We start from the raw sequence: 11,548 nt of genomic DNA, 5'->3' as shown, positions 1-11,548 counted from the left end.
CTTAGACCTGGGATTATGATCCTCCGAGTGCCGTCATTTCTTGACGACGCGCAGAGTCTCAGGGGCTACTATCTACACAGGGCGCATCTTATTCATGCGCAACTGACAAAAGTGTACATTATCTAATGTACCTCAAAACCCGTCAGTAAACTTTTGACGGCCTCATGCAATCCGCTCTCTGCGGATGAGATCCTTTCAATCACCGTGCCCATCAATGCACGGTGCTCCTCCGAGATAGAAGCTCGCCCCAGCAGAATCTTTAGCTCCTCCGGCCGAGCACCAGACGGTGTCGGACTTGTCCCACGACCTCTTTCAAAGGCCGGACGCGGAGAACCTCGGGGGCCACATAGCTATCTTCCGCCCCTGCCGGATTCGGAGAAACCCTCCGCGACGACACCTCAGGGTCGCCCGCCTCGCTAGGCGGCACGGCAGGGGGAGGCGTCCCGCTCTCTATCATCTCCGGAAGGAGATCCCCCGAAGACGAGCTCTGGTGAGAAGGGCTGAGGTCCGAGCTACAAGGTAAAAAATCGGTTAATCTTCTCAGATATAAATCAAGGATTTCCCTCATCCCTCAAAAGGAAAATCTTTCTCTACTTACGGCTTGCTGGAGGGCTGATTCCCTTGAGGGCGTAGTCCGGCCGAGGAACTCCCCGACGTCGGACCCTCTGACGAGGATTTTTCCCCCCGCTTCGAGGCCATGGCTTCCGGGTCGTCAGAGGCGGTTCTCTTCTTCCCCTTAGGAGAGGAATTGTCGGTTCCTCCCTTCGGAGCAGCCTCCTTCGAGGAGGCCATAGTTTCCTTGTCCTCCCCCTTGCTTCCCTCCAAAGGCATTATCTCCAGCATCCTGACCAGCACGAGATCCAGCCTGGTTTCGGGAAGGGGAGCCGGACACCTGATCAGCTTTGCCTTCGCTATCCACTCCTATTTAAAAGGACGGCTCTTTTAGGGGCAAGTTTATGACAATTATACGGATAGAAGGTCCGGGCACAAGGTTGCTTACTTGAGTATCCGGGCGATTGCAGCTTAGGCCTGCGTCCTCGGTTAAATCCGGACACGTCTCTTGTGATCCGAAGAACAGTTTATACATCTCCACAGGCGTTGCGCCCATGAAATTATGGAGAGCTCGCGGTCCCTCTGGATTAAACTCCCACAGGCGAAGGGAGCGACGTTTGCCGGGCAATATTCGGCGAATCGGCATGACCTGTGTCACCTTGACCAGGCTGAGGTCTCCTTCCAAGAGATCCTTAATGCGGCCCTGTAACAAGGGCACGTCTTTGGGCAAACCCCAATCTAACCCTCTGTTGACCCATGACGCTAGCCGTGGTGGGGGACCCGAGCGAAAGGCAGGAGGCGCGACCCACTTGGTGCTCCGGGGAGCGGTGATATAAAACCACTCTCGTTGCCACAAGCCTAGCTCCTCTTGAAAAGAGCCCTCGGTCCATGGAGCATCAGCATTTTTGCTTATAACAGCGCCTCCGCACTCTGCGTGCCGTCCCTTGATCATCTTCAGCTCCACTTTGAAGGTCTTGAGCCATAATTCGAAGTGAGGGGTAACACGGAGGAACGCTTCACACACGACAATAAACGAGGAGATATGGAGGATGGACTCCGGAGCTAAGTCATGGAATTCCAACCCGTAATAAAACAGCAGTCCCCTCACAAAGGAATCCATTGGGAAGCCCAACCCCCGAAGGAAGTGAGACATGAACACCATGCTCTCACCGGGCTGGGGACTAGGAATGACCTGCCCTTGAGCAGGCAACCTATGCGAAATTTTGCAGGGCAGGAACTTAGCCTCCCTCAACTTTAGTACGTCCTCCTCCATGACGGAGGAGGGCGTCCATCGGCCTCGAAGGTCAGAACTGGACATCGTCGAAGGTCCGAAGCGCCTGGAATCTGGAGCCTAGGGTGTTGGAACTCGAGGCGACGGGCGAACTCGCTTGAGATTGAAAAAAGGAGTAAGGCCTTGTTCTCTTTATAAGAGGTTGAATACCAAGAGCCCTCCCCATAACCGTTCATGACTCGTCTTTAATCGAGGAAACATGCTAACAGGCACGGTTGGGTTACCCACGTCCGTATTGATGAGAATCCCGTAAAAGGGGTACACGATCTCTGCTTTGACAAGACGGGCCAAGGAAACCGCCTCGCAAAACATGCTGAGGTGGAAAAGTAAAAATGATTCGAGTAAAGGACTTGGCCGTAGTGTGATGACGCACTGCAGAATACGTCAGCAGATTTGATTTGTGTTAATATTATTCTCTCTATGGCAATATGTGGAAACTTATTTTGCAGAGCCAGACACTACTCTTTGTGTTTACAATCTTCTATGAAGGACTTGGAGGAGGAACCCTCCTTGCAATGCCGAAGACAATCTGCGCGCCGGACTCGTCGTCATTGAAGCCTGGTTCAGGGGCTACTGAGGGAGTCCTGGATTAGGGGGTGTTCGGGTAGCCGGACTATACCTTCAGCCGGACTCCAGGACTATGAAGATACAAGATTGAAGACTTCGTCCCGTGTCCGGATGGGACTTTCCTTGGCGTGGAAGGCAAGCTTGGCGATGCGGATATTCAAGATCTCCTACCATTGTAACCGACTCTGTGTAACCCTAACCCTATCCGGTGTCTATATAAACCGGAGGGTTGTAGTCCGTAGGACATCGACTTCATATACAACAATCATACCATAGGCTAGCTTCTAGGGTTTAGCCTCCTTGATCTCGTGGTAGATCTACTCTTGTACTACCTATATCATCAATATTAATCAAGCAGGAGTAGGGTATTACCTCCATCGAGAGGGCCCGAACCTGGGTAAAAACATCGTGTCCCTTGTCTCCTGTTACCATCCGGCCTTGACGCACAGTTCGGGACCCCCTACCCAAGATCCGCCGGTTTTGACACCGACACCATGGAAGGGAGAGAGATCTTTGACGTTGAAGATGTCGCTCACGTTGTACTTGTCGCGTGGGAGGTCGATCTTGTAAGCATTGTTGTTGTAGCATGCAAGCACCTTGAATGGTCCATCCGCTCGTGGTCGAAGCTTGGATTTGCGTTCTTGTGGGAAGCGGTCCTTGCGAAGGTGTAGCCACACTTGATCACCAATGTTGAAGACCATAGGTTGCTTTTTGAAGTTGAGCTTGGTCGCAAGGCGTTGAACTTGGTGCTCGATGGTGTTTCTTGTATCTTCATGCATCTTCTTGAGATGTGTCACACGCGCACTTGCGTCCAAATTGATGCTCTCTTGGAGTGGTAGAGGAAGAATGTCCAATGGTGACAATGGGTTGAATCCGTAAACGACCTCGAAAGGCGACTTGCCGGTTGTTGAGTGTCTTGCTCGGTTGTAGGGAACTCGGCGATAGGTAGGAACTCCTCCCACTCCTTGATGTTCTTCTTGATGAGTACTCGAAGTAGAGCGGAGAGTGTGTGGTTTTTCACCTCCGTTTGGCCGTCGGTTTGAGGATGGTACGCCGTGGAGAAGAGTAGCTTGATTCCGAGCTTGGCGCATAGGGTCTTCCAAAAGTAGCTAAGGAACTTGACGTCGCGGTCCGAGACAATTGTCTTTGGCACACCATGGAGATGCAATATTTCCCTACAAAAGACATTAGCAACATGTGAAGCATCGTCTATCTTGTGACAAGGAATAAAATGTGCCATTTTGGAGAAACAATCCACAACGACAAATATGGAATCTTTCCCATTGCGAGTTTTTGGCAAACCAAGTACAAAGTCCATGCTTATGTCCTCCCAAGGTTGGTATGGAATTGGTAAAGGCATATAGAGACCATGAGATTGAGCTTTTGACTTAGCTTTGCGGCATGTCGAACATCGGTTGGTGAAGCGATTGACGTCCCGAAACATCTTTGGCCAAAATTAGCTCTTCGAGAGCGTGGCGAACGTCTTGTCGCGTCCGAAATGTCCCATTAATCCTCCTCCATGCGATTCCTGCAAAAGCAATAAACAAAGGGACGACTTGGGGATGAAAAGTTTGTTAGCTCTCATAAGATAGCCGTCTTTGATGTAATAGCGTTCCCACGATGTATGCGACAAACACTTGGCATAAGGAGTGGCAAAAGTCTCATCATGTGCATACAATTCTTTGATATGCTCGAAGCCAATGACATCTAACTCAAGTTGCGTGACTAGCATGCATATGCGGGAAAGAGCATCCGCTACGATGTTTTCTTTACCCTTGATGTACTTAATTACATAGGGAAAAGACTCAATGAATTCACTCCATTTAGCATGATGCTTGTTCAACTTAGTTTGACCCTTGAGATACTTGAGGGTCTCATGATCGGTATGAATGATAAACTCATGGGAACGAAGGTAATGTTCCCATTCATGTAAAACGCGGACTAAAGCATATAGCTCTTTGTCATAGATGGGATAGTTGAGTTGCGCTCCAGAGAGTTTCTCACTAAAGTAAGCTATGGGGCGCTTCTCTTGCGTTAACACACCTCCTATGCTATTACCGCTAGCATCGCAATGAATCTCAAAAGGCTTGTCGAAGTTGGGTAAAGCAAGCACGGGAGAATGAGTAAGCAAATTCTTAAGCTCATTGAATGCGGTATCTTGGGATGGACCCCAAACAAAAGGCGCATTCTTCTTGCTCAAAGCATGTAAAGGCGAAGCAATGGTGCTAAAATCCTTCACAAAGCGATGATAGAAACCTGCAAGACCAAGAAAACTACGCACTTGAAGCAAGTTGGTTGGTTGCGGCCAAGTCTTAATAGCATTGATCTTGGACTCATCTACATGAACACCCTTAGAAGAGACCAAGAAACCCAAGAAAACAAGCTTATCAACACCAAAAAGGCATTTCTCCATATTAGCATAGAGACGCTCTTTTCTAAGAGTTTGCAAAATGGTGCGGACATGGGTGACATGCTCTTGGATAGATTTGCTAAACACAAGAATGTCATCGAAGTAAACCACAACAAATATACCAATGTAAGGGGGAAAGACATGATTCATAAGGCACATAAAAGTGCCCGGTGCTTCCGAGAGACCCAAAGGCATGACTAACCACTCATACAAACCAAACTTGGTTTTGAATGCGGTCTTCCATTCATCACCCTCTTGTATGCGGATTTGATAGTAACCACTCTTAAGATCGATTTTGGAAAATATAGTGGCACCACTAAGCTCATCTAGCATATCATCAAGGCGTGGAATGGGATACCTATAACGAACGGTGATAGCATTGATAGGTCTACAACCGGAGCACATGCGAAAGCTACCGTCATGTTTTGGCACAAGAATGACCGGTACGGCACAAGGGCTCAAACTTTCACGCACATGACCATGGTCTATGAGATTCTTTACTTGCCTTTGAATTTCTTTGGTTTCTTCGGGGTTGACACGGTAGGGAGCTTTGTTCGGAAGTGGTGCTCCGGGGATGAGGTCGATGCGGTGCTCAATGCCTCGTAGTGGAGGTAGTCCCGGAGGTAGCTCATCAGGGAAAACATCTTGAAATTCCTGCAAAAGAGAAGACAACACTAGAGGAAGAGTGTGAGAAGTGTTAGTTTGTGGTGTGTTGTCCTTGCACACGAGGACGTAGTGTAGGACACTAGATGGGTTCTCACACACTTCTCTCATCTCACGTTTGGTGGCAAAGAGAACGAAGTTCTTGTTTTCACTCATCGTGGAGGCACTCAATTTGGGCTTGTGGCGCTCACTCTCTTTTTGGTGGCTCACTCTCTCACCATTCTCTCCATGATGGGTGGCTTGCTTATCGGCGATCACTTGGCTTGGAGACATGAGTCGTAACACAAACTCCTTTCCTTGCATCTTCAAGCTATAGTGGTTTGTACGCCCATTGTGGACGACTCCTCTATCGAATTGCCATGGCCGTCCAAGGAGAAGATGGCAAACGGTCATTGGGATGACGTCGCACTCCAAGGTGTCTTCGTAAGCGCCGATTTTGAAGGATACTTGTACTCGGTGCTCGACTTGGATAGTTCCGGAGTCACTAAGCCATTGCACTTTGTATGGATGTGGATGCTTCGTCTTGGGCAATTGGAGCTTGGAGCAAAGTTCTTCACTTGCGATATTGTGACAACTCCCTCCATCGATGATGACCTTGACGGATCGTCCATTGATGCCGGCCTTGGTGTGGAATATGGTGCATCTTTGGTCTTCTTCTTGGTGATGTTGGAGAGTCAAGACTTTGGAGACAACAAGTGCGGGACTTGAGTCTTCATCACAAAATACTTGTTCTTCTTCATTGTTCACTTGGCGGTGCATGGCCACTTGCTCAAGGGCTTCCATTTCTCCTTCGCTCATGGAATCATAAGTGCCATCGTCATTGAAGATCATTGTGCGCTTGTTGGTGCACTCATAGGACTTGTGGCCTCGGCCTCCACAAGTGAAACACTTGAGGGAACTCGTCTTGACGGTCTCATCGGTTGGGGTAGATGATGATGAAGCTCTCGGCTTGAAGTTGCTCGTAGGAGGATGACTTGTAGTTGACGAAGCTTTCTTGGAAGTCGGCTTGTCGATGTTGGAAGTAGACGTTCTTGTAGTTGGTGTTGGAGTCGTTGAAGCTTGGTTATTGGAGAAGCCGTAGGACTTGGATGAGAACTTGGCGTACTTGAAGTCATCTTGCACTTGGCGTTCCGCTTTGGTAGCTTGGTGCACGAGCTCGATGAGATTTGAGTATGGTTGGAAGTCGGTGATCTTCTTGATGGGATGATTTAGTCCATTCAAGAAACGTGCCATAGTTTGCTCATCATCTTCCGTCACATTGGCTCTTATCATTGCAATCTCCATCTCCTTGTAGTATTCTTCAACGCTCTTGGTTCCTTGCTTGAGTTGTTGGAGTTTCTTGAAGAGGTCGCGGTTGTAGTAGGTAGGCACGGAGCGTGCTCTCATGACATCCTTCATTTGTGCCCAAGTAGTGATGGGTGGATCACCTCTTGCCTCGCGGCGCTCAATGACTTGTTCCCACCAAATGAGGACATAGTCTTGGAACTCAAGGGATGCCATCGCGATCTTCTTCTCTTCTTCATAATTGTGCAAACGGAAGATCTTGTCAACTTTCAATGCCCATGAAAGGTATTCTTTGGGATTGTTGCTTCCGTTGAACTTGGGCATGCTGAACTTGAGCTTGCCGTAGCGTTGCTCTTCATTGTGTTGGGGTCGGGGATGATAACGCCCATGTTGTAGATGATTGTCCAACTCGTGGTGCTCTTGATGCGGAGGGTTCCCATTGTCTTCATGCTCTTGATGAACTTGATGGTCTTGGCGAGCTTGTGGAGGAACGCGTCGAGCTCGAGGGGAAACTAGACGATGCATGCGAGCTTGAAATCGTCATTCATGAAGTTCTTCGCGAAGTGCTTCCTCTTCTTCATGGGCTTGTCGGCCTCGGTTGGCAACGGCTCGACTCGCATCACGTAGAGCTTGTTGTGCCTCAAGTGCTTGAGCGTCACGGAGTTGTTGTTCTTGACGTTGAGCCTCGGCATTTTGTGCATTTTGGTGTAGACGCGCGCGTTCTTCCTCTTCATGTTGGCGTTGTGGTTGCTGTTATTGAGCTAGCGCAAAGGCTTCTTCGGCTTGACGTCGTCGGCGCTCTTGAGAGTCGGTGTCCCGAAGCGGATTGAGGTTTGCTTGACGGTCGGTGCGCGCAGCTCGACGAAGAGTGTTCGATGTCGGTGTACTTGAGTCGGAATGGCGACTTGAACGGCTCCTTCTTGAAGTGGAAGAAGAGCGGTTGAGCAACAAAGCGCGAATCTCGTCCATCCTTGCGTCATTCTCTTGCTTGTGATCGTCGAGCTTGTGGTCGAAGTAGTCCCTTGTACGTTGCTCGGAAAGTCGCAAGTCGGCGGCAAGGTTGTCGATGCGTTCACTCATAGCTTGTTGCTCTTGATGCAAAGCACGTTGTGCACCAAAGAGATGACTCTTGGTGACGAAGGAGTTCATGTCGTCGTCTTGCTCCATGAAGAGTGGGTTGGTAGAAGTACTTGGCCTATCCATCATTCCAAGACAAGTGTGAGTGGTACAAAGAGAAGAACCAATACCAAATGTACCTTGACCGAAGTTGAAAGTGAATCGATGATCACTCCAATGTAGGACAAGGAAATAGCCCAATTGGTACGAATTCTCGTCGGTTTCTCACACCTACACAAGTAAAAGCTTATGGTGGAGCTTGGTTAGGATGGTGGCACAAATTTTAATGTGAATGTAAGCAAGATTCAATAATGTTGGAGAAGATTCGCAAGATGCAATGTAACAAGTAGACCAAGCATATACGGTACATGGAAACACACACGCAAAAAGATAAGTGGGGTTGTGCAACCAAGGGTGAGCCAAAATGTGGAATCCACAAAAATGCTCTTGTTGCACAACACTAGAGAGACGCTAGCACGATTGCACGATAGGCGGATACAAGAACTTGTGCACAACCTACTTAGCAAAAATGCAACGACTTCTATCCCAAATATGTTTTATGCAAGGTGTTGCTATGATATGATCCAAGATGATCGAGTATGACAATCTTAATGTTGTATGATGCTATGGTTCTTGCTTAAAAGCTCTTTGCTTATCTTTCCTCTTTGCTTAAAAGCTTGGTTGGCTCTTTGATGTTTGAGCTCTTTTCTCATGCAATGCTTGACGAACCAAGATAGCAAGTGAGTATGCGATGACAACTTAGTGACACAAGAGATGATACCAATATAGGCAACAATGATGTATGTATGTATGCTATGGGAAGTATGATCACTAAAGTGCACAAGTCTCGTTGCCGGCAATACTCAATGGCTAGTCTCGATGGGTAAGCAATGCAAAGGAGTAAGGCGATGATGGCTATCAATGTAAGGGCAAGAGTGATATGCCCAATATCAAGATGAAGTTACCGGTCTTGCTTCCGGTATGGTGTCAAAATGGTGGCACGAATACCAAGTCGTAGTCGAGGTGGTCATTGTTGATGACCGGTGTTGATGACGCGTCCATGGCGAAAATGAGCGGCGGTGGTGTCGATGTCGAATGTACCTAGATACCGAAACACAAAAGGATACGGTACCGCAACTCAAATTCTCAAAACCAAAGGCGACCAAAATCATCGGAGTAGGTATCAGTTAGGTGGTGGTGTGGGTTGGGATATTGGCAAAGATTGCGGAAAGTCGGTGGTGGTGTAGCGGATGTCCGGTAGTGGACGGCTGTCCGAACGCCGGTCGTCCGGTCGGGTCGGACGTCCGGTGCTTCCTGGGTCGCCGGACGTCCGGTGAATGTGACGGTCGTCCGGTGGTCGTGGTCAACACGAGATTTCGGATCCGAGAGGCGGTTTTGGACGGAAAATGGGGAATTTGGGAGGGATTTCGAGGTGGAGATGGTGGGGGAAGGCTAGATCTACTTGCAACGCAACAAATTCATGGATCAAAACCAACAAAACATCATCAAAACTCACAAAACACAAGAAAATTTTTTGGGGCTATTTTTGTGGGGATTTTCGGATTAGGACGAAAAACAACAAAATCAAGCTAGAAAAACAAAGAGGGGGGCTTCGAAATCGTGATCAACCTTGCTCATGATACCAAGATGATGTAGGGTAGAGACCCTATAGCCCGATCTTTCACGAAAGGAGCGGATCCCAGGGAAAAACACGAAGAACACGAGGATGAATGGGAGGAAAACACAAGAGGAAATCACTAAACCGACACGAATAAGTCACACATGGGCTAGATCCTCGAGTACATAGAGCGATACATGAATCCACGAACAACTAGGGACGATACACGGTAACCGGTTCTTCTCCGTGAGGAGGTCTTGAATCCACAAGGGGATCTTCTCCGCAAGGAGGTCTTGAATCCATGGTGGATCTTCTCCGAAGAGGGGCCGCGGTCTCTCTCGAGGAGTAATCCGATATGGATGAGCAATGCTCTATCTCTCAAATGGGCTAAACCAATGCTAACCCTAGCTAGGATGAATGGGGGGTCTATTTATAGTCTAAGTGCAAATGGGGGTGAAGTGAAGGGGTACATGGGCCTCGGGCCCGAACACTGTGCGCAGACAGGTACCGGACGTCCGTTGGGGACCGGTCGTCCGGTGTCTCAGGAGCTGCCGAACGTCCGGTGTCCTCCGGTCGTCCGCTGGTTCTGCTCTGTGATGGGGGTGCCGGATGTCCGGAGGCTCCGGACTTCCGCTGACTTCGGCTCGGGTGCGGTCGCGCCGGTCGTCCGGTCTGGACCGGACGTCCGCTCGTTTGCTTCGGCTGTCGGGGCACCGGTCGTCCGGTCTGGACCGGACGTCCGCTGGCTGGGACTCGGCAGATGCGTCAGGCGCCGGACGTCCGGTCCCGGCCGGTCGTCCGGTGGCTGGGACTTCTCCGGCAGCCCTTCTTCTTCTCCGTCTTCTCGTCCATCTTCCTCTTCTTCTTGTCCTTACTCCTCAGCTTCCCCATTGTACCTGAGTATGCACAAAGTATCCATATGAGGTAGTAGCCATGCTTCATGTGCATCAAAGTGGAATTGTGAGAGGAGAGATGTCACCTCGGTTTCAAGGGCTCTTGCACGTGATCGAGTCATGGGTCCGGTAGGCACTTGATGAGACGATGGTAGGTCCATGGGGATGACCTTGGGATGCTCCGCATCATGTTGTCAAATGGAGGTAGGATCGTGCGCGCGTACCTGAGAGGGCGGCGACGGCCATGGGAGCGGGGCCGGAGGCGGGGGGGGGGGGGGGGGGAGAGGGTTCTAGAAGCTTCTGGAGGCGGGGGGGGGGGGGGTCAGAGCTTGAGAGAAACATATGTGACGAAGACGATTGCTACCGTGGAGGATGTAGGCCAGGTGGCTCTGGAAGCTTGGAGGCCCATCTTTGCTGGCCCGGCCCGTTTGTAAGGCCCGTTCCACCGATGCCCATTTTCCTCTGCAATAATGCTAGAAAAATTGTGTAAAAAAATATACTGAAAAAACCAGAATAATTCCCTTACCCTAAAAAATATGTTAATTTATTTGTTTCGGTAAAACGTAAAAGTGCTCAGTCACTATCTTAAGCTTAATATAAGAAGCTTAAGAATGGAGCCGATGGCTCGACGATACCCCTCTTTATGGGTTGTTTTGGTTAAAAATAATAATAGAGAGGCAACATTTGCTTAGCCCTCTTAACTCTTAAGCATGTGACAGCATTTTCTTCCCTAAAAATTTGACAACATTTTTCTCAAAAAGTGTGCCGCCACTGTAGGTTCTCCATCACCCACCATCACATATTCTCCTGGACGACATCCGCCTCCCAACTCACCGTGGCCTCGTCGAAGGTTAATTAATGTTGTCAAATGGAGGTAGGATCATGCGCGCGTACCTGAGAAGGCGTCGGCGGCGTCGGCCATGGGAGCCGGAGCGGGGGCCGGAGGCGGGGAAGAAGGGGAGAGGTTCTAGAAGCTTCCGGAGGCGGCGGGGTGCAGAGCTTGCGAGAAACCTATATGACGATGAGGATTGCTATGGAGGAAGTAGGCCAGGTGGCTCTGTAAGCTTTGAGGCCCATCTCTTTTTTGCTGCTTCGGCCCGTTTGGGTAAGGGCCAACTAGAGTCTAACCGCACGCCTTCGCCGCACGGTTCTTC

Source organism: Triticum aestivum, chromosome 1A (genome assembly GCF_018294505.1).
Source record: "Triticum aestivum cultivar Chinese Spring chromosome 1A, IWGSC CS RefSeq v2.1, whole genome shotgun sequence".
Classification (NCBI taxonomy): domain Eukaryota; kingdom Viridiplantae; phylum Streptophyta; class Magnoliopsida; order Poales; family Poaceae; genus Triticum; species Triticum aestivum.
The sequence above is the reverse complement of the archived record's forward strand: the minus strand, read 5'-3'. Positions refer to the sequence as shown.